The sequence below is a fragment of the Lepidothrix coronata genome, unplaced genomic scaffold (assembly GCF_001604755.1).
Source record: "Lepidothrix coronata isolate B3197 unplaced genomic scaffold, Lepidothrix_coronata-1.0 Scaffold37, whole genome shotgun sequence".
Taxonomy (NCBI): Eukaryota; Metazoa; Chordata; class Aves; order Passeriformes; family Pipridae; genus Lepidothrix; species Lepidothrix coronata.
Window position 1 is genome coordinate 2605701 of NW_016690217.1, and position 20389 is coordinate 2626089.

The following is a 20389-nucleotide window of genomic DNA, read 5'->3' on the forward strand; positions in this document are numbered from 1 at the left end:
AACAGTTAAAAGTTGTGGATGTTTCATCTTTCAAGTGTCTGGACAAGTGATACTGAAGTGCACAGGTGCACAAAAAAATGCATGCTTGGAGTCTTCAGATGGAAATTTATTTGCATACGTAAGAGTCAGCCTACCTGATCTTTATTAAAATAGATTACTATTTTATCCCCAGTCTTTCATTCTGTATCTCAAAATTATTCTTTCCAGAAATTATACCAAGAAGCCAACAGTTCATTTAAAAGGACAATGTCCTTCATAACATAACACCATTCCTGAGTATTCTTCAGAACCAAAAAAGTTAGGGATGATAGTAATGTTTGTATTGAAGGCAAGAGTTATTTAGCTCCCTCAGAATTCTTGCCTTACTGTACTCAGAGACAGTTGAGGGGAATCTGACGGAATGCATCTTTAAAGCTAACATCCGAACTTCACTTGAGAAAAATTATGTTGAGGGACACAAGCCATACTACTGCAATAGACAAATGTTAACAACCATCTGCTTAATCACGGCTTTGGAAAAGGCAGCTTCCACCTCCCAGAAAGCAGACTATCCACAACCACATTGCTAATCCCCACATCTCCACTTAGGCTCCTCGAGCCTGGTTGGGGTGACTTTGGTGATGAAATACCAGAGCAAAAGAAACTACCGTGTTACAGTCCATCAGACTGATTTTTTGCACAGGGTATGCACCGCAAGCTTCGTGGAAACATGAAGCCTTAGGACACAAAGCATACCGGAATAGGACAGCTCTGGAAGACTGCTCTGTAAAGGACATAAATCTGCTGCAGTGTGATGAAGTAGAGCCTGGAGAAAACTATCCCATGAGCTGAGGGCAGGTTTCCTTTCAGAGGTAGCAGCTCGCTCCAGAGAAGCAGAGCTAGAAAGCAGGCAGCTTGGAAAACTAAGAGGTCATGGAGGAAGACAAGGATTGAATCAAATTGAAATAAGAATGGCATGTAATTACCTTCTCACATTACAAAAAAAAATCATTTAGATAAATCAGATAATCTAGATGCCAGTTAAATTTGTTAAAATAGTAACTTCAGATTTATTTAACACATTCACGGATGATTTTCCACTCCAATTTCAATATTCACCTAATTCAAAAGGCAAAATTGGGTATTAAATGGCCTTCCTCTATCTTTGCTACAGGCCCTTTACAATTCCTTACTTTTTCAGATACACACTTCAACTGCTAACATTTTTTTCTGTATTTGGCAAATCAGGCCAACTGGTGAGCTCCAGTTAGCACATCTGCTGAAAACGTAAAAAAACATATTATAGAAATTACAGGAGAGATAACTCTCCTTAGGAGGAAACACACCATTCACAGCAGCAATATACAATAAATATATGAACAATAAACAAGCACGTGTTTTTCTGATTCCATGTTCTCTGTCTTTTAATCAGTAAAAAGCCGCTGCAAAGTCACATGGTTTTCTTTAACACTGGCTACAAAAGCAATTCTCAGATTTTTCTGAAGGGACAGCAATCCTTGTTTGAAAAATACCATTTTTACAGTGCATAAGCTTGTCATTGTTTTACAACTTTACCACTTCACTTGACTGTACCCCTTATCTATAATTCCTGAAACTTACTTAGAATAATACTGTGGGGTATTATGTTACACTAATGAACATTTCAAAGCAGAAGGCACAGCTAAGAAGTCAGATGCTATCTGAAAGACACCCCAAACATTAAAAAAAGCTTTAGCACAATTCAAAAAAGCTGAACTTTAACAAATACAGTGGCAGTACACTACACTGAAGAGATTTTAACAGATTTATACAATTTAACAGCAGATAGAAAAAGCTTTATTTATTGAATGATTGTGGTTTATTCTACAATCCTACTCTTTTCTGTTTATTCACGTTCACCAGGAGTGAATTTTTTTTATTTACTAGCCAAGCAGCTAACAACCTCCACCAGCTGAGCCATTATTAATATGCTATTTTCCTGAGCATTACAGCACCAAATATTCAATAAAATTATTCCTGTCTTATCAAATAACCATTACATTTATGCCCTTTTCAACTCTGTTTTGTACTGAGAAATACAACTTATAACTGCAACTCAAAATTCAACAGCAAACATTACAAATGTGATTATGAACCACTGTGGTGGGTTAATATTGGCTGAACGCTGGGTGCCCACCCAGCCGCTCTATCACTCCCCTTCCCAGGTGGACAGGGGAGAGAGTAAGGTGGAAAAACAACTCGTGGTTTGGGATAAGTCACTTTACTTAAAGTGAAAGCAAAGTGGAAGCTTGTGCATGCAAAAGCAAAGTGAAACATCACAGGGTTTATTCTCTACTTCCCACCAGCAGCAGCCACTCCCGAGCAGCAGGGCTTCAGCAGTGTACCGGTTCCTCAGCAGGCAGCCATTAGACAATGAATGCCTGCCTTCCTGATCCTTGCCTTAGCTTTTATATCTGAGCTGCATCACATGGTATGGAACATCCTTTTGGTCAGTTTGGGTCAGCTGGCCTACTTGGGTCCTCTCCCAGGATCTCGCCCTCACCTAAGGAAGGAATGTTACAGGGTTGGTGCTGTGCTCAGCAATAGCCAAAACACCGGTGTGTCATCAACACCCTTCTAGCTGCCAATGCAAAGCACAGCACTGTGAGGGCTAGGGTGGGGAAATGAACTACAGCTCAACCAGACCCAATACAACCACGTAAGTTACAATATGCTGTTAATGTATGAAATAAGATTTTTCCAAATTTTCTAAAGCAAAAGGTTTAGAAGCTGGCAAACAGCAGCAAAGCTGACAAACCAAGTATTGAAATTAAGAGATTCACAAATTGGGGATCAAAACCTAAATGCTACCCTCTTTGGAATATGCATTATGTGACTGTGTAATTATTTTCACAGTGCTTTTCTCCATAAATGCCCAACTCTTTTATTAAAGAGGATGGAGTGCCCTGAGTATGAGTCAGCATTCTGTCAGAGGGGCTTACCTTCACGACCTCATCACACACCTTGCTGTAATTGTATGTTTTCCAGTTACTAAACAGGAAATTTCAGGGAACAAAGAAGTCGTGATTAATGCATTTTACCACCATTCTGGATTTTACTTCTGCTTCTGGCAAAGAGTGCTTACATAATATGCAACAATTCACAAACTTTTCACTAGGTCTTAATGATGGGAATTTTTATTGATGGGAAGTTTTATGCTTAAGTTTAATTTCCTAGTGTCTCAGCTTCTCACTTCCAAAACCATAGTATGAAAAGAAGAGGTTGTGAGACCCTTAAGATCAAGTGGTGACAAATGCAAGCTGTCTTCAGACCAAGACTTCAATACCATATAGAAAAATGCCCAAGACATAACAAACTATTAAGTAGTTATTCGTTAGGCATTTTCTTACTAGCCCTTAATAAGACAGGGCTGCAAACGGACTACAGTATTATGCAATCAGTATTGTACAGCATACCTAAAGGACAGATTAATAGTACACACACGATGGGTTTTTTCCCATGAAGAAAAAGTTTCATATGATTGTCTTAACAGAGACCTGCATCACAGAAATGTCTCACAGGATGCAATTACTGCTGTCACTCCATGTTCACTCAATCAAAAACTTAAGCGAAAGATTTGGTCTGAGCACCAACTCTGCCCTCAGCAGAAAATAAGAGCAACCAGATCAAAAAGCCTAATAAAATACCATTTTTGCTCAAGGTGCCAGTCCACAACATAAACAAGGTTCTAAAAGGCCAACTAATACATTTCAAATTTGAGTAATTCTGACAAACCCGCACAGTTGGCAAGAAATCAGTCACTGAAGTGCAGCAAAGTTACAAGTATAGAGTTGTCTCTACAAACTATTATGACACATCTCTATTGTGAGCAGGTTAGTAAGAAACCAAGATATGAAAAAGAAAATTTAGAATTGTATGTGGTTAAACTATCTGGCTTTCTCTCTAGTGTAGAAGGCAGCAATGCAAAGGAGGCTGGTTAGGATAGAGCAAACAGCTATCCAAGATCCAAAGTAGAATGATGTCATGAAGCACAATTCACTCAGATTAAAAACAGCATTAAGTCCTAATTTATTGAAAATTTATTTTTATCATCATCGGGGAAACACATACTACTGACTACCCTCTAAAACAAACTTAATACTGCATTTAAACTTGCAGGAGGAAATAAAAAAAATTACAGTCATGCTTTCAAATACAATTTCATGCTACAAGATGACAGCAATCAAAACCCTCCATCCAATGAAACCGTCCTATGAGGAAAAAAAACCCTCAAACAACACACACACAAAATAGCCATTTCAGAAGCACCCTTGCTGGTTCTTAAGAATTCTTACCAAAACTTCCTATGCACTGCATGCGACCACACACACGGTTCTTAAAAAGAGAGGTAACTATCTTTTCTCAAACCCTGAAAACAAAGCTATGAATTCCATTGGTTCACTACTAAGAACAAGTTTCCAAAATAAACCTTTGCAAAGAAATGCTACAGTTATCTAACGCAAATGTCACACGGTAGAAACTTTCTGCCTGTTTTCATGCAGAGTATTTTAAACCCTTTAAATCCCTAATAAAATGGTGAATACTCAACAATACCATGACTATCTCTACTGTATAATAAACCTCTCCACCAAGTTTTTGAAATCCATTTTTATAAGGCAAACACATCAACACTATGATGAGGACAGAACTAAGTGGATTTAGTATAGCTCTTAGGATAAGAGCATACATGCAGTATACTTCCTGCTGGAATGTATTTAGGCTTTCCTCTCTTCTCTTGCTGCTTCTCTTCTCCTCTCCCCCTTCGTCCCCCCCCAGCAAAAGAATCTCTTTTCCTTTTCCTAGACCCACTTCCCACACAGTGCAAAAAAACTCCTCCCTGTGAAGTGATGACCTCATGCTCCTAGCCCATCTCCTTGTATGGAGCAACTCCGGGCTTGCCGCCAGCTTTCTCCGCCTTCAGCCTGACACGGCAACATACCTTCCTTCACCCTGCTGCTTCCCAGCTGAGGGAATATCCCATCGAGGACAGGCAAACCGGGCAGGGAGAGGGAGTCTCCTCATGGACAAAGCACAGACCACTAGATGTCTGCCCCACAATCACGTCTGGCACAAACCTACTTCAAGTCGACAAAGCACCTCTGCTCTACCCTGCAGGAAGAATGACACTGAACTATGAACATTTTTAGGTATGGAAATACATCCTAACCAACTGTAGTGTGACTCGCCCCCCACAGCCAAATCTTGCTTCCCGTTATTTTCCTTAATCTAGTGAAGGAAAAGTCACCTCTACTTCTCTCTTAACATAAACCCATCTTACCTTCCTTTGCAGCTCTCTAAAGTTCCCCAGCCCATTCTACAGCCTGTGTTTACTTTCAAGTACCAAATTATTTCTAAATGATCACTTTATACATTGGCAATAAAAACACCAACTGATGAAGGACCTCTCTCTGAAACATTCAGCTGTGACATAAAGTTACTGTAGAAAATCAGGAAAGGTGATGGATAATTGAGTTTTTGTTTAGTTAAATAACCTTGCACATGCAGGACCTGATATTCTCCTTCAAAGAAATATCTTCCAACCCTTCTGGGGTTAGCATTCCACATCTGAATATTTTAAAGTTGTAACAGTACTAACATTTTCTGTCAACACACTAAAAAGGAATTTATAAAACGATAAAACATACATTGGTGTCACCAACAACAATTATTACTGTATAACCGTCGATTGTTTACAATTTGCCTTGACTGTGAATGTCCCATCTCTTGGAGTCTTCCAAAGACTAGCACTTACACGTAGTAAACTGTATCACCAATTTCTTTATTTATTTAGCAGGTAAAATTAACTTAAAATAATACCCTGTAAATTTTTTTGGTAAAAAAGTTTCACATGTCACCAAGATTTTTTTACACATCACAACTTCTCAAAGGAAGTACCATTAGAACACAGCAGAGCATCAAAGTCACTTTGAGCAGGTCTGTTTTCAAAGCAGGGAAAAGTTATGTCACCTACTTAAAAGGCAATGAAATGCCATCTTGCAAACAGAAAACGAGCTGGCTCGTTTAAAAGTCTAACAAAACCCCAGATGTCTGTGTCACTTCCAGAGGCGTATGCTTACCCGAAGTCAAACCAAACAGAAACATATTACAACACGACAAGGGATGTCTAATGCCTTTCTATGTACTTAATTCTCAAACACTGAAGATGTGAGTATTTAGTATCCCTGCAGACACCAAAAGCACAAACACACAAAGCACTAAAACGCGCAGGAAAAGAGCCAAGGCAGCAGGATTGGGAAGGCCCCACCGTGCGGGCTCCAAATCCAGTGTAGGAGATAAGAAAGCCAGCGCTGCCACGGGAGGGGGAGGAAGGAAGAAGAACAAAAAAACCAGCCCAAACCAAACCTGCAGGGCTGTTACATTTACTGGGGGGGGCGGCGAGGGCGCAACATCACAGGGTCGGGCCACCGCTAGTCCCGGCACAGACCGGAGCACGCGACGGGAACACACAGGGCGGGCACCAAAGAAAGCAGACCGGGCAGAAAAGAACAGGACCGCGCACCAAAGGCACGGCACCAGGCACCGCAGGAGCAGGACCGATCCCACCCTGCGCCCCCCATAACCCGGGCCGGGGGGGCGGGATCGGCTGTGCCGGACTCGCCGGGGCGGAGCCGCCGCCGGCCGAGCGGCGCCCCTGACGCCGCCGGGGCCGCCACCGGATGCGGCCGCCGCCGCCCCGCCAGGGCACAACGAGAGCGACGCCGGTGCCCGCCCCGCCCGCAGGTAGAGCCGGAGCAGGGCCCGCCCGCCCCGCTGAGTCGGCCGAGTATCCCAGGTGTCCCAGAGTATCCCGAGTGTCCCGGGTTGTTCCAGGTGTCGCGGTGCCCGGCGGGGGCGGCCCCGACCCGGCGGGCGCCCCCCGTGCGGACGGTCCGTACCTGACAAGCCAAGCCCCCCCTGCTGCTGCCGCCGCTGCCGCCGCCGCCGCCGCGCGCGCGCGTCACGGGCCCCGCCCGCGCTGCGTGACCCGCGCGGGCCAACGGGCGGCGCGCGGCCCCTCTCCTGCCCGGCCAATCGCGACCCGGTCCGCCTCCCTCGCGCCGTGACGCGCTCGCGGAGAGGGGCGGAGGGGGCACGAGCGCCATCGGCACCGCCCCTGCCGCGCGCGCTCGCCCCAAGTATCCAGGCAACGCCGATCCCGCGTCCCCGGGCCCACCGCGGGACACCCGCGGTTGATCCCGGAGGTGTAGGTGCCGACGTGAGGCTGAGAAGTGGCAAATGCTGAGAAGGGAACTCCTGGGAAACGGGCATGACGGGCAGATGGACAAGAAGTCGTGTGTCCCGTCCCCCCCCCCGTCAGGGAGAGGCAGCGAGAAGCACACACACACAAAAAGAAATAAAGAGAAAGAGACGAAAAGAAGAGGTGGAGAGGAGAGAAAAAAGAAGGGGTGAAAGAAAGAAGGGGAGGAAAGAAGAAGGAAAAGAAAAGGGGTGAAAGGAAAAGAAAGAATAGAAAAAGAAAGGGAGGGAAGGGAAAAAAAAGCAGGAAATAGAAGAGGAAAAGGGGGAAAACAGAAGGAGTGAAGGGAAGGAGAGAAAAAAGAAGGGGGAAGAGAAAAGGAAGAAAAATAAGAGAAAGAGAAAAGCAGGGAGAAAAATAAAAAGGAGGGGAAGAAGCAGGAAAGAAGCAAAAAAGAAGGGGGAAATGGGAAAAAAAAGAAGGGGGAAGAGAAAAGGGGTAAGAGAAGGGGAAAATAAAAAAAAGAAAAAAGTAGGAAGGGAAGGAAAAAAGGTAAAAGGAAAAAATGGGCGGAAATTAAAAAAATAAAAAGAAGAAGAAAAAAGGAAAAAAAAACTCAAGGAAAAGAAAGCAAAGCTATTATTGTGACACTACCTTGATAGGTTTAGGGAAAACCCATGAATGTTAATTTTTTTTATATTGTCTTTTGCAATAGATTATGCTCAAACCAATTTAGAAAAGCAATGTAATGAAGTCTGGGAACACAATCCATTTCATACATACAGAAGAGCCCCTTAACACGTTAGATCAGAGTTACAGATAAATATCTTTCTTGAGAATTTCCCAGTCATTGGTATTTAGGAAGGAGTTTAAAAAACAAGATGTGCACAGAGCAATCATATTCCTATCCATGGCTTCTTTTTAGACCAGAGTGTTTAAAGAGATCTAGTGAAACTTTTGCTGTGTGCAGTTTTCCATCTCTGTTTAAGATGTTCATGCCTTTGTCTTCCAAAACAGCTTATAGAAAAAATTTCCTTTATTTATCTGTTTATCAAATGAGAAAAAATTGCATTCCTTTGTACCTCATCTGTATGCACCTTGAGGCAAAGTGAGACCTATATACTGTTAGAAAGAAGTTTGAATGATGAAGGAAGAAAAACCTATGTAGCTTTATTTGAAAGTGGTGGTTTAAGATGTAATTTACATTAGGATATTTCCAACCATGTCAGAGTTGGGATAAAAATCTTAGATGCAAATACTGAATTCAGTACAAGAAATCATCAATTACAAGGTTTTATGACAAATGCAGGTGCAAACAGCCTGATTCAGTTTTGCTTCAGCTATATTCAAACATAAACTATTTTATTTGTCAAATATCTTGTCAGTCTCGTATACCTATGAACATATTGATTGATTTTTCTCTACAATTTGGTAACTTAGCTGACCTTGTGTCATGGTTTGAGATCCCCAAAATTCTAATTCCCTAGTCTAAGCTCCCTGTCACATCTCAACCTAATGTGAGATGGGTTTTCCAGATAAAACACACCAGAATCAAAATGGGGAAAGGGAATATATTACAATGACTGTACAAATAAATATTATAGTACATTATACACATGATCACAACTACCTCTACCATGACATAAGTATTTACAATGGATCAGATCTCTTTTCCCCTCCAAATAAGAGTCCAGGAGGGAAGAAGGACAGATCCTTTCCAGTCTCTGAGCAGCAGTATCTTCTAAGGCAGCAGGTTCTCCTCATCTCATGCATGCAGCAGCTGATAGCTGGATTATTGTAGCTGGATTTTCTTCTCAATACACACAAGGGGGTCTCCAAGCCCCTTGGCCCGTCGTCTCCAAACGAGGGTCTTTCAAGACACAAGGGGGTTTCCTTTCACCCCTCTTGGCTCTCCTTCAACTCCAAGCGAAGGCCTCACCTGTGGACTGCCAGCAGGGACAAAACTCGCGTCACCACAGGCATATCACAAAGTGCAGGGGCATCTTCGTGAAAGTCTCTTCCTCAGGGGGGTTCACCCCTGAGTCAGAACATCTTGGGCAGCTTTCAGTTGAAAGCCTTTGCCTCAAGAGTTCTACCAGAGCTCCTGTGCTCTGTCTCAGGCTGCCACCTTGGCAGCAGTGGCGAGGTGGGGGGAAGGCCAAGGTCACCCCCCTCTCCATTCCTCTCTGTCCTGGTCCAGCTTCCCAGGACGCTCTGAGCTTCTCAGCTCCTCTCTCTCTCTCTGGTGCTGCAGCACTCCAAGACTCCTCTCCTTAATAGGAGTCCGTCTCCCGCCTTTCTCGGAGATCTCAAAGGAGTTTTAGGGGGTCTGGTTCAGTTCTTAACCCCAAAACTCTGTAGCTCTACTGCTGACTCTCTTTTCTCGGCTATCCTTCCAGGAGTCCTCTCTGCGGTACATGCCGTTTGCTGTTTGGTTCAGTTCTTATCTGTCCTGGCTCTTAGCCGTAGTCTCTGGACGCTGCTTCTGCTGCTGCTCTGGATCTGCTCACTCACAGTGGAGAAAACTTTCTTAGCTCTCAGCTGCAGGCACTTAGCCCAGCTTTGTGCTGTTCCAGGTCCCCACAGGCCCCCACTGGGGCTGGGGAGCCAAAGCCCCCCCAGGGGGCTTCTGCCCTCTGCTCCTCGTGGCCTCAGAACATGCCTACCACTTCTACAACAAAACTACAACTAACCTTCTCTTCCGTTTGCTTGTGGTATGTTTATATTTCGCAGGAGCGCAGATTAGTTCAAATCTCCAGTGTCATCACCCCTTGGGGGTTACCACTTTCTTAGCTTCAGGGGGAAAACCCAGTTCAAACCACTACACCTTGACACCCTTCAACTTGGTGAAAACTGGTAGACAATGGTATGAGGGTAGAAAAACCTCTCCTCGGTAGTTTTCTGATTAGAATTTTTTAAAATTTATTGAAGAAACTACTTGATTTTTGAGAAAGAATTCTATGGGATTTTTTTTTGTAGCAAGGGGTTTTTTTCCCAAATCTTTCATATATTTGTTGAAGATGAAAAGGAGATAGGCCTATACTGTAGTCACTGCAGTGTAGTGTAGACATATGTAAAATATTCTAAAAATCAAATTGTTAACTTTTATATAAAACATTCAATTATTAATTGGATACACAAAGCTTTAAAAGTATATCGAAGTATTGCAATTAAAATCCAAATTAGCAACTTTGTTTCTAAATGGATGCAGATCTTCATCCTTTTCTCTCCTCCCTGTCCCAGTCTTCTGGTTCTGCACGCATTCCTTCACTCAGCCCAATACATGACTTCCTCTGCCCCTTCCTACCAGGCCTGACCCAGGGCCCACTGCCTAACACCAGAAGCAGAGAGGTTACATCCTACAGGTACCCAGAGGAGACGAAAAGGATCAGGGAAATGGATGTGCTCTTGCTTCAGCACATTGTGTCAATCCCTGAATGTACTTTCTTCCAGCCTTTTCACTTTGCTCCTGTAGCAGGATGCTCTGCCTAAGCAGGGGGAAAACAGCTTGAACTTGACCCTATGTACAAAAGCTATCTGTGGTAGATGGAGAAGGGGCCTCGTGCTGCTTTTGATGTTGAATGAGATCAACTTGAGATCATCAACCCCAAAGTTAAACGTGCTGAGAATGTGGAGATCAAGGTTTCCTGACAGAAACTGGCACAGGGATGTATGTGGCAGATGAAGTTCCTGATAAAGGAACTAAAAAGTGATGCTTTGATAACTTATCTAAAGCTGCTGAGCTGATACAGCCAGCCTGGAGACATCTGACTGACAGTCAAGCACTTTATGCTATAAAAGCCCAACCTCTCTTTTTAAGGAGAGGGAATTCTAACACACCCTTTCTTGCAGCATGTGTGAAGATTCCACTCTTGAATGGGGACACCCCTCAGGGTTGCTCCTCAAGGCTAAGCCCATGGTTGTTGGTATGGGTGAGTAACATCCATCTCTACTTAATAATTGTTTTACTAGCTTTGATATTGTTCCTTCAATATTGCTTCAATAAATTGTACACTATACTAGTAATTATAACTATCTACACTGTGTAATAATGAATTCTGATTAAGGTTCCTTAGTCTAAGCATTATTATAATCAGTTTAAATATGTAATTTTTCTATATTGGTTTGCTATCCTTAACTCTGCAGAACAAAGCTGTGTAAAGGTTTGATTACATCTATACCTTCAGACATAAACTGTTTACCAAGTCTGAGGCTGGGATTGGATCCAGCCACACCTTAGCTTCTCTCTGAGGAGGAAGTAAGAAAGCAAGAGTGTCCTTTCTGAGCTTCATGGGTTTCCCTGGTAAAGCTTGTTGAAAGCTGCCATTCTGGCCAGAACAGCTCATACACGTCAAATCCTAAATACTATATCTTCATGCTAAGTCAAAGGTGATCGACACCAGTACTTTAAACCTGCTGGTTTGGACAGCGGTGGCATTGAAGCATTGTTTCAGACCCTATTCCAAAACTGCCTCCAAAGAAACTCAGCAAGCACCCGGAAAAGTGCCAAGTTCTGTGGTGTAACACAGAAGCTACCAGGCAGAGCACTTCATGGCCTAACTAGCTGAAACAATAGCAACTGTCCAGTAAAAATACATGAAGAAATCAGTTAAGTATCCTGGATCTTTCTTCACCTCTCACATGACCTATCTTCTGTAATCTCATGCTTTAGTTTCTTCTGGCTTTCCAGTAACGAGAGAATTTTCAGTCTTTCTGTCATAATCTATTCACCCACCATTATGAACCTAGAAATATTAGGGATTTCCTTCTTACATGGTAAAAATCTTGTCCTGTTCAATTAAGCTCTATATTTCAAGAATCCTTTTCCATTTGTTCCTCTCTTTGCTACAACTCTTCTGGCACGCTACAAGTCTATAATTGAGTCAACACATTTTCATAATTTTTGATGCTTCTTTTCTACCTTTGTCTAATTTCTTTGTTTATGGCTCATTGCCTAAGATTTCTGTATGTGCCATGCAAGTTTTCTGCTCTATACTGCTAGTACTCATGTTGAAAAATCTTAAAGTTATTCTTAGGGGACAGATACTGCAGCATTATATTACTTCAAGAATTTTAACAATTTTAAGTTAAATTACATGCCCAGAAAGGAAATATAAACGTAGGAAATAGAGAGATGGAAAGTTCCTCATTATCATTCCCTCAAAATGCTGAAGTAAAATGGGAGTTGTTGCAAAACTCAACATGGACTTTAGCAAAGCCTTTGACACCATCTCCCACAGCATTCTCCTGAAAAAGCTGGCAGCTTGTGGCTTGGACAGGGGCACTCTGTTCTATGTTAGGAACTGGCTGATGGCTGGGCCCAGAGAGTGGTAGTGAACGGTGCTGCATCCAGTTGGCAGCCAGTCACTAGTGGTGTCCCCCAGGGATCAGTGTTGGGCCCAGTTCCGTTTGATATCTTTATCGATTATTTAGATGAGGGGACTGAGTGCACCATCAGCAAATTTGCAGATGACACCAAGCTGGAGGGGGGAATATTGAACAGCTGGAAGGCAGGAGGGCTCTGCAGGGGGACCTGGACAGACTAGAGTGTTGAGCTGATTCCAACGAGATGAGGTTTGACAAGGCCAAGTGCCGGGTCCTGCACTTTGGCCACAACAACCCCATGCAATGCTACAGGCTGGGCACAGAGTGACTGGAGAGCAGCCACACAGAAAGGGACCTGGGAGTTTGGATTGACAGGAAGCTGAACATGAGTCAGCAGTGTGCCCAGGTGGCCAAGAAGGCCAATGGCATCCTGGCCTGGATCAGGAACAGTGTGGCCAGCAGGACCAGGGAAGTGATTCTTGCCCTGGACTCAGCGCTGGTGAGGCCACACCTGGAGTGCTGTGTCCAGTTCTGAGCCCCTCAGTTCAGGAAGGATATTGAGGTCCTGGAGCAGGTCCAGAGAAGAGCAATGAGGCTGGTGAAGGGACTCAAGCACAAGTCTTATGAGGAGAGGCTGATGGAGCTGGGGCTGTTTAGCCTGGAGAAGAGGAGGCTCAAGGGAGACCTCATCACTCTCTACAACTCCCTGAAAGGAGGTTGTAGCCAGGTGGGGGTTGGTCTCTTCTCCCAGGCAGCTCTCAGTAAGACAAGAGGGCATAGTCTTAAGCTGTGCCAGGGGAGGTTTAGGTTGGGTATTAGGAAGAATTTCTTTACAGAGAGGGTAATCAGACATTGGAATGGGCTGCCCAGGGAAGTGGTGGATTCTCCATCCCTGGAGGTTTTTAAGAAGAGACTGGATGTGGCACTTAGTGCCATGGTCTAGTAACCACAGCGGTAGTGGATCAAGGGTTGGACTTGATGATCTCAGAGGTCCTTTCTAACCCAGCTGATTCTATGATTCCATGATTAAAAAAATCTCCTGGAGATATACTGAAGAATTCTATCATTCACAAGTCAGTAATACAGAAAAGTTAATATAGATGTATACTTAGAAGAAAAGATTGCTAAGAGATGTCTGTGAAGGATAGAAATAATAAATTTTTAAAAAATCCTGTTAGCTCGGACTTTTAACCAGCAGTATATTTCCTTGATCCCCAACAAGGGCATATTACTTCCTTCCTGTTGAGTTAGATTTGCTGCAGTTCCTTGATGAGTTAGGCATGAATGAGTATCTTTTCTAAACCACTGTATATCTTTGAAAAAATAAATTACAGTTTACCATTTTACTCATTCTTTTCTTATTTTCTGTCACTATTATTGTAAAGAAATACAGAACAAAATTTTAAATAACTATACAAACTGTATTAAAGCACCAGAGCTTTTGTGTCAGAAACAGATTAATGTTGCTACCACTATTGTGAAAATTACTCTGGTTCTTCTATTACATATCCAGATAATAACATCATAAAACTCAGGCATGTTAAAGCAATGCAGCAAAGACCGTGTGAATACAGAGCTAAGCAAACGGCTGAGCTCTCTTTTTACCTCTTCTATAGGTTTTCTATCTGTACAAAGCTCTCTCTGCCTCAGTATTTCTATCTATAAATGGCAACATCAATACTTGCTTTGAGGATTGTTAGAAGGTGTAGATATTTAATATTTAAAAAGCATTTTCAAGTTGTTGTATGGAAACAGTAAAAAAATGGAAATAATAGTAAGCAAAATAAGGATATTATAGTTATTCTATCACTGATTATGGAAGTCTAATTTTCGTATTTGTTTTAGAGATTTTTATTATTATTTGCTATTTTTCTCCTCTCTACCCTTCTTTTTCTTCCACCCCCATTTTGTACTTCATATTTTGAATTTCAATGTCTGTTGCTATGACAACACCACGATCTGACTAGTGCTGCCTTCAGACCCTTTTCAAATCTGTGCTGTGCTTTTTAAAACTACACATTTTGTGTTTAAGGGGCCTAGAGGTTCCTTAGAATAACCTGCTAGGATTTTCCCAATCATAAACTATGGTGCAGATACACATTCTAAAATTCTAGTACCTGCCAATGCTTTTCTATCCCTGCACACATTTATTTGAATATTTGCCTCTTGAGGGCATGGTGACTAAATAGACAGTGTTGGAATTATCAGAAGTAAGCAAGAAGTAAGCATATAGTCATATATATATACACATGTATGTGTATATACATATACAAATAATGGCCAGTCTTCGCAAGCGAAGATTTGGGAAAGGTCATTAACCCTTCGAGCCTGCGCAGTGGATTTTTTTTAGGTGAGACCCAGCGTGCGCTGAACTGAGCCCACCCTTTAATCCTGAGGTTCATCTGCCGGGGCCAAGCAAACTTGGACAGTGGCAGTGAGGTCCCCGACAGGCACAATGTGCACATACACAATTTGGTTTTCATCTGTACAAACTGAAATCTGTCACAGAATTTATCAGGGAAGTAAAAGAAATCATCAAGGTTGTGGTTTTTTATTTTTAAACAATGAATTTAAGCTCAGCAGACATTAGGAAAGGTTGCCAGTGTTGTGAAGGAATTGAAATCATGGGTTTATTCTTAAAAGGTGCTACTGATCCTTGCTAATGCCTGAATACAAAAAACAAGCAGGTAATGGAGGGTCCACTCACAATCCAAAGTTAAGGACACGCATACGATTTTCTAAAAACTATTTAAATTCATGATAAATCTACTGCTGCTACCATTAAATACAGTCATAGACTTCAGCCTAATAGACGGACACAGATACACTGCTCAGGTACTAGAATAGACCCACAGTAATCTAAATATGGCATTTTATTAATGTCCTGTGTCAATTTGTGATAAGGGAGGGGACAGAAGACCTATAGATAAGTTCCTGAGCATTTAGATTATTTAAAAAAATAATTACAGAGTTTATGCAAAGTCTTGACAAACAAAGGTCCCACATTCCTAATGTGACAAAGCCCTAGTTTTATCCTGTACATCAGATGGCATTGCAGACTGACGCTTCTAGCTCTATGGAACAAGCATTGCTAATGCATAATATGTTCATGAATAAGTAAATAAAAAAAAAAGGTTGTATCTGCTGTGAATTTTTTTTTTCCAAATTTCTCCTAATTTGGTGATTGCAGAGCTAGTTATCATTCTAAAGTTTGAGGAATAATAATTATTCAGCTAAATGTCTCTTCTTGGAAATCATGGGATTTGTATCTTGCTCTTTGGTTATCCAGATGGGAAAATGTTGTGAATGTTTAAGATTCACACAATACAGAAGCCACCTTGAAGGATTTCAACACTGTTAAGGCAAATTCATTTTCCAATTTCAAGTAAGCATGACAGCTGTGTGTTGAGTACCTAGGTAAAAGCACACTGAACTTTCTGTTGATATTTTCTTTCAGACTCTAGATTCATGATTTTAAATCTTTGGATACAATTTCTTAAGTCAGTATTGTTTCCTCTGCTACCCTTCCACCTTAGGGGTATTTTCCCCTTCAGTCTTCAGCATTTTCCATCACTTCTGCTCCCAGAACTGTTTATGCAACCATTCTGCAAAAGAGATAAAGGAGATGGCCTGGTGTCCTAGTTAGGACAGCTGAGACCAGTTCATCATGGTATGGGTGTAACCCAAAACTGTGTATTCTATAGCCTTCCATGCCATTTCCCAGAAACTGTTAGCAGTAGAGGCCTGTAGATGTTCCTGTCCTCATACCCTTTTATGGAATTCCCCGCTCTGAGGGAAGGACTGAGCATTCCTGCCTGAACTGGAGAATATATAAACTTGGAGTTTTGGAACCTTTTTACCACTCGTGGGATCCAGAGGAAGACTGCAGCTCACCACTCTCAACTAGACTGCAGCTCACCACCCTGAACTGGACTGCAATCACCATTTTGACCAGACTGCAACAGCTCTCCCACCAGCAGGTTTTTTTTCCCCTCTCCCTTTACTTTGGACTCGGGGAGATGCCCAAGAAAACACCACTTTGTTCATGCCCCAGGGTGCTGGGTTATACATTTGGGTTTTGTGGGTTAAAACCAAATTGCTTATCTGTATAATCGTACTTATTGTATTATTTTATTAAATTGTTATTCTGACTTATAATCTCTCTTTTGAGTTGAGTTCATTTCCCCTGGTGGTTAACTTTTAAATCAGCACACCTGGCTTAAAAAAATATTTTTGCTGTTACTTTAAAATATCCAAAATTTCACTTTATAAGCCTTGTTATGCTTTTTCAAACCAGGTGTGTTCCCTATCTGCTTAACACCAGAGCTGGAAAACTAGTTGGGACAGCACTACTCAGCCACACAAGGCCAGGGATGAGCAGTCAGGGAAGGGGAATGAGCGTGGTAATGCCTCAGTCTACTATTGCCATTAAAGAGTACAGGTCCTGAAGAGAGAGGCTGAAATTACTTCTTTGATGGCATCATACTGGCTGGTCCAAGCCTGGGATAGGAAATCTTTTCTGCTCTGAGGAGGAGACAGTAGTGTAATGCACATGCTGAGCTACTTTTTATGCCTAAAGAAGTCGGCCTTCACTGTGAATACATTTATATAAAACAGTTATTGGTGTATTAAAAAAACAAACCACCTTGAGGACAAATTCCAGCTCAAAGTATTCCTGCCTCTCTCCCTCAATGCACATTGCTCCTTCCATGCTGCAATATACTACCATGGGTTGTGCTGACGCAGCTGTTGGTAGGATTACACTGTGAACAAAACTGATAAAACTGCAAGCAAACAAAAAAAATCTTTAAAACAGGACTTGTTAATCCGTGATCTAGAAGTTGAGCCTTTCCCTTGAGACATCAGTATGTTTTTCAGAACAGGTTGATGATTTAACCTATCTGAACAAGTTATGTTTTTACCTACTATGGTAAAGGACAGGAGTCTTTCTAAAATGTAAGCAGCAGCAGAAGATAAACATCTTCATTAACTTGAAACTCCCCAAGAAGGTACACATGAAACAGAAGGGATAGTTTATAAGATTACACATTTCTTAGGTATTGTTCCCTTAAGGGAAAGCTTTTAGGGTGAAGGGTTTGTATAAATTTGTATCTGCATCACCATGGCTGGTTAAGTGATTTGACGTCTTTATAGGAAAATGATGGAGAGTCAGTGTACCAAGAGATGTAACTCTTCCTCTAAACCTCTCCTTAGACTTAACAAAAAAGTTGAACAAATTTGATTTGTAAAATTAAATTACTCTACTTTTATTTTAACCTTTGTCTAGTGCCAAGGGTAATTTCAATATTAAGACCTGTAAAAATATTTTCCTCACTTTCCCATTTCCATACTTTGGAGTTTCTTTTCTGAGTGGCGTATAAATTGCCCCATATTTTATAGTTTTAGTTTTGCTACCTAGATAGATCTCAAGGTCTATCTAAGCCAAAGTTTTATTGTTGTCCCGATGTCAGAAATATCTTATTAAAATCCTATGTCTTCTTGTAATAGAACTGTCCTATCTGGCAATATTTTTCTGGTACCTATTAGTAAGAGAGTACCTGGGGGGACACCATGTCATTGCAACTACAGAGCTGAAGAATTTAGGAAGAGACAACAGTGGAGTTCCCAAGGCAAAAGAAGAAGATAATTTTGTCATTACTTACTTTGAAGCTTTTATGGAGAGACACAATGATTTCTTTAGAAGTTTCTTATCAGAAACTACTTTAGATTTCTGGAGCTCAGTCCTTGGGGATACTTTGCACTTTTCTTGTAGTAGAGTGTATTTCACAACTAAAATTGTCTTTTAAGTATTACACAACACAGCAGTAATAACTGGGTACAAAGAGTTACCTGCCACACAGTTTTTGATGCTCAAAGAGTTCATCCCAAACTGCTTCTAACTATGTAAGAGCTCACACATCCTTGCTGGAAAGACCAGCTGGTCAGGTCTGTGAATAAGCATACATACATAAACAAATAGATTCTCTCAGAAAGTGAGTTGGGGTGGGAAATATTATAAAAATATATATTAAAAAAAGAGAAAGGGGATCAACGGTTTTCTCGGATTTTAATACAAACTCTTCCACTACTACATGCTATGGGTAAAATTATAGTAAATTGATTAGCTGCTAGCCTGCTGCTTGCTGGCATAACTAACATGTTGTGCAACTGAACATGCTATGAATATTTAGCAGGTTATACCACATTTATATAGTTTAGGTGGCCCCTGGCAGGCCTACACAATCTTTTAAGGATGGTTGAGTACATACACACTTTTCCATGAGACCTCTGGCAAGTGAATCACAGTGAAACCAGCAGTAGGATTTGCAAACAAGAGTTTCATGCAAGAGCAACCATTATTCCACAAAGCATGAAGCTTTCCTGTAAGGTACCGACCCCTTGCATAGTGAAGCCAGCAATGAGTTAGACGCTGGTGGACACTGGGACTGAGACACTGATGGAGTGGGAGTGCATCCAACAGCCAACAGTATGAAATCCACAGCTTGCAGCAATATACACCAAAATGAAAAATAGGCAGATATCCATCTTCCAGCTTTGAACACCTGCAGGTGAAGCTGTAACAAATTGATTAGTCATTTGTTTGGTTTTTTTTCCCCTTGTCTAATCAGCTGCAGTAAATCGATTGTGCCTTCTAGAATCCAAAGCAGGATAAGACAAGTTTCTGACTTGATTCAATTTCATTATTTAATTTAAAAAGTCAGCAAAAGATATTTTAAATGAAACATTTATTGAAATAATTTGCTTTGTTTCATAAATGTTAATATCATCTGTATTAACATTATATGTAATTATGAGTAGCGTTTCTTGTAAAACACAGAATTTTTCCCACTCTAATAGGTATTCTAGGACTATGTTTATATCATTTTAGTAAATGATATAACTAAATACAACTAAAATTGTTGATGTAAGTTCACGGAATATAATGTCTATAGCTTATTGGAATTCCTCACTTTAAATATCAAATTACAGAAATTGCTTGGCTGGTTTATATTAAATAACTGGAACAGTGTTTGTGCTTAGCTAAAAAATAATCCTTTTCAACTGTAAGAAATACTGTTGTGATACAATTTATTGTGATACTTTTAGATAATGACACATTCTCTGCATTTCATGTGTCTAATCTAAAGACACATTCTCTGCATTTTATCTGAATCTCTTTTTATATAATTTGTAAATGCAATGACATACCTAACACCTTGAAAAGGGTGAATGTAACAATGGTTTTGCTGTATTAATACAAATTTCCATTTTCTCCTTTTCTATGTGTTACCCAAATAAACATCTGTAAGTATCAATGTCTCTCACATTATTATTCTCAGTTCAAACAAGACATGACAGAATTACCTTGAGCCCTCTATATAATCAGGACAGCTGTGAACCCCACAAGTATTTGCCACCATGTGACAAGGTTAGATGCCTTGTTTCCAGTCTTTTATCTACATATTTCAGTTGTGAGTGCAGAGAACCAGACAACTCAAAATATAATCCAGACTAGCCAGGTGCCAGAGCACCGTGAGGACCAGAGCTGCTCCTCAGTTTGTTTGTTTTTGCATCCATAACATCCTAATCTAGGTACAAGAATGCTGTACGAGAGAGTGTTCATAGCCTTACCAGACTCACGATATAGTCTATGAATGAAAGTACAAATGCAAAGGTAAAAGGTAGTTTAAAAATTTAAAGGTTAAGACAAATCAGTGTTGGCCGCTTAGTTCTGCAGCCCTTATGCTATGTTTGCATATTAATAGCTGTTCTGAGAATCACAAACTTGATACTTCATAGAATCAAAGAATCATAGAATGATTTGATTGGAAGAGACTTTTAAAGGTC

General features: G+C 41.2%; 1 protein-coding gene across 5 annotated transcripts in view; it reads right to left on the reverse strand.

The window, feature by feature from the left end:
* Nucleotides 1-6967, reverse strand: part of FER (FER tyrosine kinase) — a 155518-nt gene extending 148551 nt beyond the window's left edge. For all 5 annotated transcript variants that reach the window (XM_017812659.1, XM_017812661.1, XM_017812662.1 and 2 more), the window contains exon 1: nt 6915-6967. The gene's annotated coding sequence lies outside the window, so the exon portion shown is untranslated. The remainder of the gene's footprint in view (nt 1-6914) is intronic.
* Nucleotides 6968-20389: the final 13422 nt, after the last annotated feature.